Here is a 14,982-nt window from a genome sequence, read left to right as displayed (position 1 = left end):
GGGAGCAGTTCAGGTCCTTCATTTGCACGAGCATTAGCCTCTCTTTGGTGGAACAGCAGCAGCAGCATGAGCTGATATGGTTGAAAATAATATTAACATAAAAATAATATTAACTACCAGTAGATAATTAATCTGATGCAGTTGATTGCACGTTCAGGAGCAACATAATTCTGACATAGGAAGGATGTCAAGATCATCCCTTTTATGTCTGACACTTATGAAATCACCTCTGATCTTATCTTCACTTTGATCTTCTAAATGTTGTTTGTAAATGTAGTCCTTTCTACAAGGACTACATGGAACAAAACTCCATTTCAGCAAAATATCTTAAGTGATTATTCAAAAAAAGAGTTTTATTGAAATTTGACTAATTAAAATACATTTGTAGTTAAAGATGCAAACAGAGCCTTAAGTAACATGACATATCTCTGACTAGTATCTTTTTAATCCTTGCTCTTAACATATTTATTACAGAAATTACAGGCAAGGCCAATAGTAAATTGCACTTTATAAACTCAAGTTTGAGACATAGAATGAGAATTCAGAAACCTAGTATAAATGAAAATGCATAATTTGTTTGCTACATCTCTGCTCCACCCTAAGGAGATAGCAAGGGAAGGCTAAAATTTTAATTGGTCCAATAAAGTCAACTTGTATTATGGTAAAGGAACATAAAAGCTAGATCAAAGCCAGCCTGCCTAATGGCCTGTCAGTATCAACAGTGAAACAGCAGTAGCAGCCCCTGCAGCAGAGCAGTCAACTCCAGAAACACAGGTTGCCATGTGCAAGGCAATCCTTTGAGCACTTCTATTTATTTATTTGTAAAGACCTTCGTCAGATTAAGCTTCATCAATGTCAAGCACTCTTTAGGGACAGAAAAACCATACTGCATGGGAAGAGAAGAGAGAAAAAAAAAAAAAGAGAGAGATCATTCCTTCCCCTGTGTGTAAATGTTTAAATGGAGTTTCCAGCATTCTTTCTCATAAATTATTCTATTCATTTGGTAATCAAGTTCTGAATGACTTTATTACACTTTGTGGTATCTGCTGGTTCTGTCTTGTTTTACAGTGATTTATACTGGAAGTTAAAAACAAAGTAAGATGGCAATATAACCCTGGCAGGTAAGTAGGAAAAGGAGTGTATTTGAACACTACAAAAGTTTCCTTCATTCTGAAACAAAGAGAAAGAATATTTGTACATGAAGTACCTCTTTTTCCATTTCTTTCAGTGATGTCATCTCCTTGTTGCTTAAATTTTGTTTCTAAGAATCAGCTTGGCTCTGAATTCAGGAGTAGCCCTGCCTTCTAGGCTGCAGACATGCTCTCAATCAGCTCTGGAAATGTCCCTGCTGCAGAAGTCTCTGACACTGGTATGTCCACCTCCCTAGGAAGTTTGTAGGATTCCAGTTCCCAAAGCACGGCCGCACCTCATACCACCATCTGATCTAGGAGTGCTGCAGGACTCATATTACTGACGGGCAAAACCTTTTCACAGAAGCTGCTTTCCCCTAGGTCAGGCAGGAATTCTGCACCAGAGCAGTGAAGCAAAGCTAGCCCTGGCACGTCAGGTTAGCACTTCAGTGCTCAGTTCCTGAGGTGCTGCTAATGAATTTGTAAAAATCTCTGAACCCTCTGTCTCCTGTGCACTCCACACAGACCAGCTGCCTGAAACTTGTCTTTTGTGCAGCACAACTAAGTCCAGCTTGAGATCTGAGGGATGCAGCTGGATTTTTAAGGCTGTGTCTATATTGCTAAATAGAGCCAGGCCAGAGAGCAACCTCAGACACTGGACCAGTGGTTGTCCACATCAATTCATTATTCCCTTGTTCCTACATCTGTTTCAGACCATTCAAACTTCCTATACGATATATCTTTGTCAGAGGGCAGCTAGTCCTGGGCCATCCACACTGACTAGGGAGAAATTCCCGCGTCTCTTTGACTTCCCATTTAGACAAAGCCTCAGTGAACACTTACAGGTTGGTAAACAGCTTTACCTGAAACATCAGGAAAGCTTATTAGAGGCCATGCTCCACTCAATAAGATAATAAGGACAAAAATCTGGGGATTCTCTCCTCCCTTCTCTGAGGTGCCCAAATACAAAATGCTCAAAATTATCATATGCCCCTACAGTGCTAATACAGTCTTCTTGAATACTTCTCACCTCACGGGAAGTTTTTATACATGTCTCTGTTGCAAAATACATTTTCTGATTTCCCCCTATGGAAAATGTAACAGTCACCTTCCAATGCTCATCCTTTGGTTTCAGCAGTCAAGTCTCAGGCTTCATTGCTATACAAGTGTCTGTTGTAACCAACCATATCATGATCAGCAAGGAGCAATTTCCAGTCCCCAGATCGGATGGCATGCTGCAGCTGCAGCAAGGCTGCAGACTGCATGTATACAACTCCACACAATCTCCCAGTTTCCTTGCAAAGCAAAGCTGTGCTCACAGCCTAGGTAGGAGCAAGAGCAAATTCTCATCAAAGGATGATGTGAATAACTGGTAGATCAGGATTTCAGTCTGCACCAGAGCATGCCACAGAAAAGAAGTGAGAATGCAGCCTCATAGAGCTCAAAATATTGAGAAGTCTAGTAGAGCAACCACAACGAGAAGTGATAAGCTCCTACTGTGTGTGAGAAACTAGGACTTATTTGTGCAATACATATTTATGCCTATTTCACAGGCAGTTTGCCCAGTGGTCTCAGAGCTTCAGATGAAGATCTTAGAAACACTGACTGTGCTCATTATCTCTCTCTTCTAGGGTCTGACATTGATATGGAATTTAAAAGAAAAATTGGTTTAGAGCTTATAATTGCAGCCAAGTCTCCATCATAACACAGCAATGACATCAAATAAGAATAGTAACAAAAACCAATAAGTGAAGCATACAAATATCTTTCTATTTTGTTTTGAAGTGACACCATGATTCAACCACTAGAATCTACAAGGGGTAGGCTACCAAATGGATAAAACAACAGAACAGGAACAGTGTTTGGAATTACCAAATGCAGGACAAAAAAGTGAAGCAAAGGGAACTAAAATTGCAGATGGATGTAAAGCAAAACCAAACCTTATGAATAAGTTGTTCCAGTGTGCAGCGTCCTAACTGCTAGAGCCAGCTTTGGCTAAATACACAAACAGAGCAGTCATTGGAGTTCTTCAACAGTCAAGTCACTTGGAAAAACACAAGCAGCTATAAATCAAACAAGCCACGTGTTTGCGGGCATATTTCACACAGAGGGTGCATTGAGATAGACCTGCAAGGACATGATTACAATAGCCAAGAAACAGCTTTTTTTTTTTTTCTTTTTTAATGTTGGAAAGCACCTAGAACTTTGTGATTGCTACCCAAAAGCACATAGTTACAATAACAACAGCAAATGTGTAAAGACTAAAAAGGATAGCCAAGACAAAGAAGATGAGGGGAAAGAAAAGGGGTGGGGGTGGGGTGGGGAGCAGGTTTGAGACAGTTATAGCACGTAATTATGTAATTTAATCAAAGCTAGCTGAAACTACGTTTACTCTATAAACAGTTAAATGGTGTTGGAACTCACTCAAAATCAAATCAAATTTGGATTTCTACCAGGCTGTTAACATTGGTACATAAATACGAAACGAACAGTGACAGGCTCATTTCCACTTCTGGGTTGTGAGTGTTGATAGCTGTATGGCTCTGATGGATAACTGCAGGTACAGGATAAGAAAGCAGGGAAAAATAATTACTACAAGAAATCACATGGTAGTCCCCAGAACAGCAGATTAACCTGCAAGGAAAACTTGGCGGGGCACGCTCCTATAACTAGGAAAACAAGGCAGGTGTCAGCCGACTCTGCTGCTGTAGTACCATCACTGCTTTGATACAAGGGCTACGCTGCAATGATAAAATGCAAAACCAGAAGCACAAAGACGATTGTCATTAAAAGCACATGAAGAAAATAGTGAAAATAAAGTAGCCACAGAAAAAATAGAATTTACCAAATTCTTCAGACAGTAAGTCCACATGGGCTTAAGTCACTTTACTTAGTATAGGCAAAATGAAAGAGCTATGGGTATTAAAAAGATAATATAATGCTTTAAACTACTTTAAGCTACTTTCTCTAGTGTCCATAAAGTGATTAAAGCTCCCTAGGCACAGCAGTGTGTAATGAAAACCCTCCAGGAGCCTAACCCTGCGAGAAAAGTGCTATTCTGGGTTACAATGCTCCTTCCTACCACCTGAGCTCTGCAGCTGAACATAGCCTAAACTGAGCCATGACCAAACTAAAGTGCTGCAAGAACATGCATACAGGCAACTTTGAATCTAGCACGAAGGAAAAGAGTCTCAGCCATTTTGTTACTAAACATTATAATCCCATCATCTACATTTTTGCACAACAGTATGGCATTTACAGCACACACACGACAGATGGGAAATCTGGGTTCAGCTCCTTGTTCAGCCTAAGAGGATTTAAGCCTACATCTTTCACCTCCAAGGCAACTGCACCAATTTTTAGACTAGACATGCTCTATCCTGTCCTTAGTCATCCACTGAAACTGAGTTGAAATCCTGTCATACTTAATTTACTAGAAGCATTGCAACTGAATTCTAGTGGCCAAGGCATCACCCAAGTGGTCTGTGCATTACAGTCAGAAATAAATAATGGAAACTTCAAAAAAAGTAGCTACACAAAGTTAGTGCAATTTTTCAATTAAAACCAAAAAGCTCTGTTCTGTATTATATCATGCAGGGACATGCCACCAAACTGGAGTACAAACCTTCACTTCATTCAGACTGTTTTCTTCATAGGGCTGAACTGTGGAAGTTACTCATCAAGACTTTAGAAGAATCCATGCTGAAGCCATCATTAAAATTCAATACTTACTAACACTTGTCTGTGCCCGTTTCTCCAAACCATAATGCTCTATCAAATTACCAACTTTTATTGCTGAACTCCATTGTTTAGTCCTATTAAAACATGACTTATATAGCATGATAGATGAAAAAATGCCTGAAATTTTGTCATTAATTTTTTAATTTATTCACACAATAACTGTCATCTGGGAGTCACAATAGCAACACAAGCATGCATGCCATCTCAACATTTCTAGATATGTAATTTCAGATCATAAAACCACTAGCTTTAGAAATCTAAACAGGCAATACTTGGTAAATGCTTGGAGAGCTAAAAGGAAAACTGATATGTTCTAGAAAGCATTGCTTGCAATTCAAAGAGAGAAGCTTGGATACTTTAGTTTGAAAAAAGTGAGCATTCTTTGTAACGTGATGTTTCCACAAGAATGGGTCCAATGTTTAATATAGGTCAAGAGCCCATTTTCTGTCCTGTTCCTGGAGAGTTCCAAGAAAATTAAAGACTTCAATCTGACTCCACCAGAAAAGGTTAGTTTCTGAATCACAGCCAGAAAGCTCACGTTAGTTTGCCAAAACATAGAAAATGATCTTTATAGTCCAAATATAACAGAAACGATGAAGTAAGTTCTGATAAATCCTATTATACAATCTCAAGTGATCTCTGGGTCATATTTAGAGGTTGTGCTCCTGTTTGTTATTTTTTATCAGAAATAACTTGTATATAAATATTGTTTATGTGTGCCAAAGAGTTTCTTTGCTATGACCAAAGCACATAATAGCAGTGATGTTACTGCATTGTTCCTCTTACCCTTCCACATCCTTCTTTTATTCATGAAAACAACATAGTCTACATTTCTGTTTTCCTTTAACAAAACCCAGGCTTAACCCCAATTGTTGTCATGTGCCTTCATTTCAGTTAGTACTGGTTTTGTTTGTCTTGGACCCAGCAAAAGCTAAGCATACTGAAACACAGTTTATTTCATGTCAAAATATATTGTGCTACACATACTAGCTGATCAGGAGTTGTTTTCTCTAAACACTGAAAAAATTTCCTCTTGTCATTTCAGGATATTTCTAAAACACATCTCCGAGCTTAGGGCTAGGGTTTGATTAATGCGTGATTTCCTCTTTAAAATTAGAAACAGGAATCATGAGTGATGGTTAATAATTTTCATTTGCTTTTCTGCTCTGTTTTCCAAGCAGTCTAATTAAGGCCTGGTTCCCAAGCTTGATTAGGCTTCTTTTACATCTGACTGCAGTTTGCAGATAGTGCTTCCAGGCAGGAACTCATGCTTATTTGCAGTAAATGGGAACAATCTGGGAAGCAACATGAAGACTGCTTTTTGGGTTGGTTCCCCTCCTCCCCCCTCCCCCCCCCCCCCCTCCCCCCTTTAATTAGAGGAATTGTAGCGTCTTTTGCAGGAATCAACAAGATCATTTAACTATAAATGTCAGAAGTGGAGACACAGTAATGAGGCCCCAAGTCACATTTTGCTGCATGTCGTATGCCATGAGAGCCATGCCATGAGAGACAGCTGTTTTACACTTTTACCAGGTCTGTCGGATTGCAGGGCAGTCGATCTATGCTGTCTGAATTTCACATGTGCTGTGAGAGTTGTAAAAGTTCTGTACAAACATTCTAGTTAGCCACTAGGTCTCTGACCAGGTGCCTCCTCAGGATAACGAGCAGTGCCACCTACGCATCCTAGCAGTGGGGAAGATGCCTTTCCTGTTGCCTAACAAATAACCCAACAGCAATTCCTAAAACAAGTTCCCGTGCTACTACCACATGACACCATATATGTGGCTATATCTGATCCATGTGTGTTTAAAAGACTTGAGTCCTCAGAAAAGGAGAAAGTTCTCTCCCTCCCTACTCTTGCCATACACTGTCAGAACACATCTGTTTGCTAACTCCAAGGGCTTCTCCTCCATCTCTGCCATGGCATGGCTCTCGGCCTGGCGCTCCCAGCCATCAGATAGTGCCCTCACAAAGTGGAGTCTCTCTGCTCACCACACTCCTCTGACTCCATCCTGGTCACTGTGTAACGCTTCTGGTGCTTTTTAAAAGCTGTTTGCCAGTGATGATGTATCAAAAAGATCAGAAGCAGTAGCATGCTTTTAATTACACATACCTTTATTTAATAAGGTCCTTGTTCTGACACAGACACAATTTCTATGTTATTGTCAATCCTGTATGGTTTGTTTTGTTGGGTTTTTTGTTGTTTTTTTTTTAAATGTAGTATCTTAATATAGTTGCTGTATGCAAACAGGGAGAAGAGTTAATCTAAGTACTTTTTTTTCTTACAAAGGACTTGTTTAAAAGATAAATACACTTTAAAATAGTTCTATTGGTCACCATGCTAAAGCTGTTATTAGCAAAAGAAAATCCCACAATTTATGGATGTTAGCTATCTGATTCAGCATCTCTTACTGCTAGTTATAGCTTTGTGCTGTAAATCTAACGAGCCTTTGGCATAAATAAAAACCCCCACATTGTCAGTATTAACTAGATGATACAAACTGTGTCCATATAATTTACCTAAAGGGGGTTTTAATACAGCAAGACCTAGATAATGCCCTTTCTAATGACAGAAACAGACTGGGACAGATTCAGAGGCATCACATCCTGGAGGCAGCTCATTTCGTGGCAACTGTTACAACCTTCTATGATACGAAGTGATTTTACAGGTCTTTTCCAACCCAAATGATTCTATGATTCTATGATTATTCTATGATTCTGTGAAATGGGCATTGAGCTACAATTAGCTTTTGGGACCCTTATTTTACAAATAGATCTTTGGCTTCAAGATCATTTGCATCACTACTTTCCCTCTAGTACCAAGTTATGTTACTATAGCGTGCAGTTCCAATGAAAGGCAGGGACAGCCTCAGTTTTCTCCTTTTCTCCCCCAGGCTAGTGGTAAGAGTACTCCCAGAGAAAGAGGGAGAACTGTTTCCCATGCAGTTCACACATTTGATCCAATGGGCAGTACTGTCACAAGGACCAAATTTTCCTTTCATTTTTACAGGATACAGACCAAGATATTTTTTGGTTCTCATTTCTCTCAACATCATCACCTAGTATCTGAATTGAACTCAGAGCTCTCTCTGGATGAGGTAGGTTTAAGTGTGTCTAACAGACGAAGCCTTTTCTGTGAGTAAGGTGAAGCAAAATTGAAGTATAAATTAATCACTCAGGCACCCACTTTTCTCTCCCAGGTGAAGGCCATACTCGGGGACTGTGATTCTTTCCCCAGAACAAAGGTGCTATTACATTTGTAAGAGTCTCTAATGTTTACATACTGCTTGTGAGAAGGTAAGAGGAGATATTCAGTGATATTTAGGGGTCTGAAATCTGGCAAAGTTATATGTTAGACAGAATTTGGACACTGAACATGCTCAAGAAAGATCTCAAACCACAAGCTGGCTATGAAACATCAGTGTTACCATAATTTCACTTTCCTTTTTCTTTTTTATATTTTTTGCTTAACTTCTCTTTCTCCAGATAAAGACATAATATTTAAATTTATTTTTGTTAAAAAACACAAATAAAATGTATTTTTAAAGATATGAAAAAAACACTACAGAGCTATTCCACTGTACTTGTGCACAGAAGGAAAACAAATTTTATTACACATCTCCATATTTATTGATTTATTTTGGTTAAAGAACAACATGACTACCATGACAGGGCTATATTTTAAAGAGAGGAGAACAAATGGAATAGGAAATGAAGTTCTTCTTGTACTGGAAGGGGAAACTGAATGAAAAAGCGGTTGTTAAACATTTTTGGTGACTTGCTGAAAGGTTAATAAATTATGTTATTGTGTTCAGAACTTACATTCACCATCTACATGTCTAAGTGATTTTCCGGCTAACAGTTTGGGGTGTGTTTGGAGAAAATAAACCATCTGACTCTTGGATGACTCAAACGTGTAAGATCTAAGCAACAAAGGTATTATATACTTTGCCAGTATACTTGACACACTTTACACTTTTTCTCTCTAAAAGACACACACTGAAGATTGCATCTTATGCTTTGTTATTAATCTACTTTGTCCTCTTTACATCACTAAGCCATAAGTCGGAAATGCTTGTTATATCTGGAAGAAGACTGTGTTCCAAGTTATTTTTGGTCCTTTGATATGTGAGGACTTCATTCATTTAAACTGAGTATTTTATAGTACAGCTTGGCACATCAGTTAGGATTGGTGCTGGGGTAAGGCTGGTAATTTTGCTTGTTATTAAAGTTGCCCAACACTTCCCATTATAAAGCCTGTTTTCAGCTGCATATCACTTTGCCAAACCTTAAATGTTTGGGCTGAAATTTTCCATGCCAGGTGTCTGCCTCAGGCGGAAATATTTAAGGAAGTTTCATCCAAAATGGTACAGCTGTTTCTGAGAATGAGGTTAAAGAAAATCTGTTGTTTAGCAACGTTGAAAAAATACTGGCAACCTTTTCCTGGAGAAGTTCAAGCGTTTTTAAGCATAAAGCAGAAATTTGAAGTTTGAGATGACAGGAAAGTGGAGAGGGGGAAGCTGCCTTTCTGTCTGTGATTTATGTCTGCACAGAAATGTCCAAACTTTAAAATTTTCAAAACTCTCCCTTTTGAATGTATTCAGCAGGGACTTGTAAGCTCAGAGTCTTGGGCTTTAATCTCTGCTGAAGTCCATTCGCTTAATTTTTTTGCTGCTCTTCAGGTAACTCTCCAGGGCCAAAACCACCCAATAGGAAACATTAGGGCAAGAGACTTAAGATGACTAAAAGCAGAACCAAAATTCAGACATTATGGTTCTCTGAAAGTGGGGTCCTCACTGAGTATGACCCAGTTCCTCATTACACTTTCTCCTCACCCAAATGTGTACATGCTTTCCCAAGGGAAGCAAACTAGAACTACAGTGGAAGAGTTGAGCCACCCCAGTGACTGTTTCTTCCATCCATCCTAGATGTGGACACGGGAAGTGATACTGGAAAAACTTGGGCACTGGTAACTTGGTCATGGGGAGCAGGAGCAGTCTGGGGTTGTCCATGGACACACATTGGTCAAGCCATGGGGTCGGGACAATGGACCTGCCAAAGAGCCTGGGAGGGGATATGGAGGTGTAGAAAACATGGGGATGTGGGGACTGGAAGCCATACAAAAGGAGTAAGCAAGGCAAGCAGGGCTAAAGGAGATGGAAATGTGTGGCAAAACTGAGGAAGAAAGATGAGAAAAAAGAAAAAACTAAGGAAAAGGAACTAGAATAGTATAAGAGGAGAAAAAGCAGCTCACTGGAGGGAATAAGTTAGAGGGAGAGCTGGAAAACTCATCCTGAACATGGGGAACAGTAAGAGAGATGGGTGACAGAGATGAAATACAGACAGGCCTGGAGCAAAAGGTGCTGAAAGTGGGAAACAGAGTGGTACACAGACATGGCAAAGTGGACCAAACTCAGAGGGATGACATGGGAAGGGCTGTAGGTGCTCAGTGGTGTTTTCTGCGGGACCTGCAGCTGGACTGATGGCCACTGTGTGTGACAGTAAAATTCAAAGGGCCAGGACATGGGCTTAAGCACCATCTCACAACCAAACCACTTAATTATTATTAATCACATACCATGACACAGGTTTGATCTAAATATGTGTCTCCCAGACCATTCCCAGGCATAGCTTATGGCATAGCACAAGCCACAGATTGCTCACAGTTGTTGCTATAGATGAAGACAACCTTCACAACAGTAAAAGACTGTTTAGCTACATGGGCATAAATTGTGCTGTGCCACATGCCCAGGTCCAGAGAACGGGCCTCGGTTCATGTTATTTACTAGTATAGACATTGCCTAAGGCTATAACTGTACTGTTAAATGAAAAAGGGCCAGGGAATGACTCAAGTACTGAACTGCTGATTGTTCGTACAGATTAAGAGTTAGCTCACTCGCAGCCTTGGGTTTGGACCACTAAACTCAGGAACATTCTATTTCAGAGGGGGTTTTGGTAGTGTGACTGTGAGCTGTTTGGTGTCACTTGGCCTAGGGGACAAATCAGCAGGCTCTTGTGCTTAGTGGTATAAAGACAACATGATGAGAGACAGACAGAAATCAAGTGCTTCTGGGAATTAATCAAGTGTAGAGAAAAAGAAAGGTGAATAAATTTGAAGTTAGCAAGATTGTAAAAATTTAATTTTAAAAAAATTACAGTTTTACAGAATTAATTTCACACTTCTGTTTTGACTAGCAAGTTGAATGAATAAGGAAAGGCTTATGAAATAAAGGAGTGATAACAAAGGCAATCCTAAGTGTACATTTGAACAGACAAAAGCCAGGCAGGTCATTTTTGTTAGAAATAGAGGGAATCAAGGCACGTATCAACAGGTATTGTGCAGTGATGAAGTATGCCTTCAGCTGCCCTTGACACCAAACCACAAGTGACATATTGCTGTCTCTGGTTTTATAAATTGCAGCCTTAAAATATAGCTAAAGATATCAACACCTGCTTAGCTGATGTTGTATTAAATCCAGGTAGAAGCTGTCAGAACTTCATTTCAGTGTAGGCAGGCCTATGCAGGAACTGAGGAGTGGCCTGTGCAAGCTTTATAGCATACTAAATCAGTGTGGAAAACTTTCAGCCCACACTACTCTTTTTGCCCACTGATATGAAGTATGTTTGTCAGATCAAAGCTAATATTAGAGAATGAATACTGATGGGTTTTTTCAGTAGATCAAATCTCACAGACCTGGCTGAAAAGTATATAGTGTGTTCCTGAAAGCACAGGTACAGAAAAAAAAGCCAGGGGGCACAGAGGAAATGATACATGTCAATACAAATAACCATCTTTCTGGGTGAAATTCCAGTCCATGAACTTCATTAATTTGGTGGTAGCTTGCCAGATTGCAAATCCCACGAACAGAAAATGTAAAAAACAATAACATGGAGGATCCAGTTACTCTCCACTGAGATCATCTTCTTCTCAGTTTCCACTGTTCCTTTAAACCATAGTTAACCTGGATATCTCCATCCTCATCCTGAGCAGTTATCGTGAGGTCTCAGCTTATACCATGAGGATAATAGACCAAATGCACAATCTTCTACAATTTCAGCAATTTTCCACAAGAACTAATGCTAAATTTAAGACAGCTACTAGCGAAGATCACTCAATCTCTATCAAACACTACAGAAAAACACCTTTCAGCTACCACTTAGAAACCAACATTAGAATTCATTCATATATGTAAACACAAAGCTATATGCATGGTGATTCATGAAAGCCACACCAAACTTAGAATAATCTCTAAAAGATATGTGCATATATTTGAAACTTGGTGGGAGTTAAGGCTGCCCACTGACCACCTCAGGGGGAGGGTGCATATTTTCTCTAGGAAGGTGGGAGGGTGAAAAGAAAGTCATGGAGGTTGAGTGCTGTTTAGATGATGTAAAAATGAGTCAACTGATTGCTCCCTGGCTTTCTATGGTTTGCACTGGTAAAATAAGCATGCTAGCAAACCATAACACTAAATCAACCACATATCTCATGCTGATAATATAACTGTTTGTAAGTTCATTTTGCCAAAGGCTTAAAATGGACTTTTCATAACAACCATAGAGTAAATCTGTAAGTTACTTACTAAATACTTCCAGCCACCACATCTTGACTTCTGAGAGTGTCACAGGGAAACAAGGGACATCAAGAGAGACAACACAATGAGAGCTGCAAGAAATAAGTTTTTTAAATCAGTCCATTTACTGAAGACAAAAAGGACCTTGTGGTTCATCAGGTTTCTTTTTCTACTGTTGCAGACAGCCATATCATAGGATATCCCTTATAAACATATGAAACTGCATTTAAAGAAGGGTTGGCTTGTTTGTTTAACTCTCTAAGCTGTTTTGGTGGCTCAGTATTCAGCAACTAAAATCTTTCTTTTCATTTGCACATATTCCTGGCTATTTTACATGCACCTAGTTATTATGCCAACATTGCCCCTTGTCATAGCTTTTTCCCTTTCTATCATTAAGTCCTTAACATATTTAGAGACAGTAATCAAAACCTCATCTCAGTCTTCATTTCAGTAAGTTAAATATCATGCTTATTCAGTTTCTTCTCAGAAGACAGATTCTGCATTTCCCTAGCCATCCTGTCTTTCCTGCTTCCTTCTTATTTTGTCTTAACACATTTTTAAACATATGGATGGTCAAAACAGTAAATAACATGAAGGAGGCCTCATCAAAGCTTTGTCTGAGTCTTTGCACCTCTGGTATATCCTATTTGTCATATTTTTTCATGCCTTTTTCAGTACTGGATCACATTGCTGTGATAAATTAGCACATCCTGTCTTCTCTCTCTGGAAGACATCTTGCAGATGGTAACAGGAATTCTTAGAATCCTCTTCCTCCAAGCTTGTCAGTCTGTCAGCTCTGCCTGTATCATTTAACTGTGTTGCCAATGCCTCCTCATTTTATATCACACACATTTTAACAGCAGAGAGTACAAATTAAAATATTAAGTAAGACCAGTCTCAAGCATGATCTTGTTACACTTCTAGAGGAAACTTTCTGAAACACATTTTTCCCTGTTCAACCCTACATGTTTAATTTCTTTCTTAATTGGTCCCTTCCCAAATTCTTTATCTTAACCCTTATTCCTTAGATATTTCAATCATATTCTTACTAATTCTGTCCACCTGCTTCACTAATGTTACTGTGTTACTGCTACCCTCTTTCCTGCTGCATACTTTTCTGCCTCCTTGTATTCCTTTATCCATAAACATGTACCAAGATAAGCTGTAGATTTTCTGCAATTCTGTCTCAGCCCTTTCTCAACATTTCTCCATATCTAGTTATGGAATCAGACAAGCTATTAATACTGAACTTAATAGCTTTGAACAATATATGTAACACATTCATTGCTAGACAGTGCAAGACATTGTGGAGCTTGTTCACGGCTTGCTGACATTAATGGAGATTCCTTCCTGACTTCCACAGTCATTGGGATCAGTTACACAAGACTAAAAGCAAATTTTTTTCAGAAACTGTACATGGTAGTTCTAAGTAGCTCAGCCAAACCACAGAGTAACCTATGACCCTCTGCTGTTTGGCTGGGGTGGAGATGCACCATGTATTTGTACTCACTGTATCAACATATGCAACAGAAAAAGAAAACAATATTGAAAGCACTCCATTACATCTGGTGTATTAATACCACACTCAGACACTGCAGCACAACATAAACTGGAGTACACCAGTCTGGCACTGAATCACAAAATCACAGAACAGTTGAAGCTGGAAGGGACCTCTGCAGGCCATCTGGTCTATCCCTCCTGCTCAAGCAAGGTTGCATACAGCCAGTTGCCCAGAACCATGTCCAGATGGCTTTTTAATAGCTCCAAGGATGAAGACTCCATAACATCTCTTCTGACCTGTACCAGCGCTTGATCACCACCTTCACAGTAAGGTGTCCCGTAGGATTCTCCAGGATCTCAGTATATTGTTATGACACTGCTTCAGGTGTCTTTTCTCCTCTCAGGTTCTTTCAAAAATAGGAATCACATCTTTCCAGGTGTTCTGTATTTACACAACATGCCAATTCACAGTCCTAGAAAAGATTGCTATTGGGTTTGGGTTTGGGGTTTTGTGTGTCTTTTTTTCCCCTTTAGACACATTATTAGGCTTTGCTGAATTAACAAGGAAGACTGAACTTCTTCATCATTAAAGAGCTTTTAATGTCTTAATGGTCTCATGCCATTCTTTATTGTCTTATGTACAGCAACTCCAAACAAGCAGCAAGTTATATCTGTCATGAATTACAGGTTTCAAATTTGCTAGTACATTCTGCACCATGTCTGCTTTCTTCTCAGCTAAAATGAGAGAGATGATGAACAAGGGCAATACTTTTAGCTCCGTAATGGCATTGTAGCTGCCTAAAGCTTCCCAGGACCACTTTTCTGTGTTTGAGGTCTGTGAGATAATCTTATTGGTATCATGTAAATCCTCTGAGCAAAAATGGGAATTAGATAGTTCTGAGAGTCTCTTATTCTCCTCTGAGAGACAAAATTTGTATTGAAATTTTAATATAACCAGTAGAAATCTGAGAAGAAATTCTCAGTAAAAAACGCTGGGTGGTGAAAGTGCTTGCAAACTGCAACACTTTTTTATCTTG

This window comes from Falco naumanni, chromosome 2 (assembly GCF_017639655.2).
Source record: "Falco naumanni isolate bFalNau1 chromosome 2, bFalNau1.pat, whole genome shotgun sequence".
Lineage (NCBI taxonomy): Eukaryota > Metazoa > Chordata > Aves > Falconiformes > Falconidae > Falco > Falco naumanni.
Note: the sequence above shows the minus strand (reverse complement) of the source record.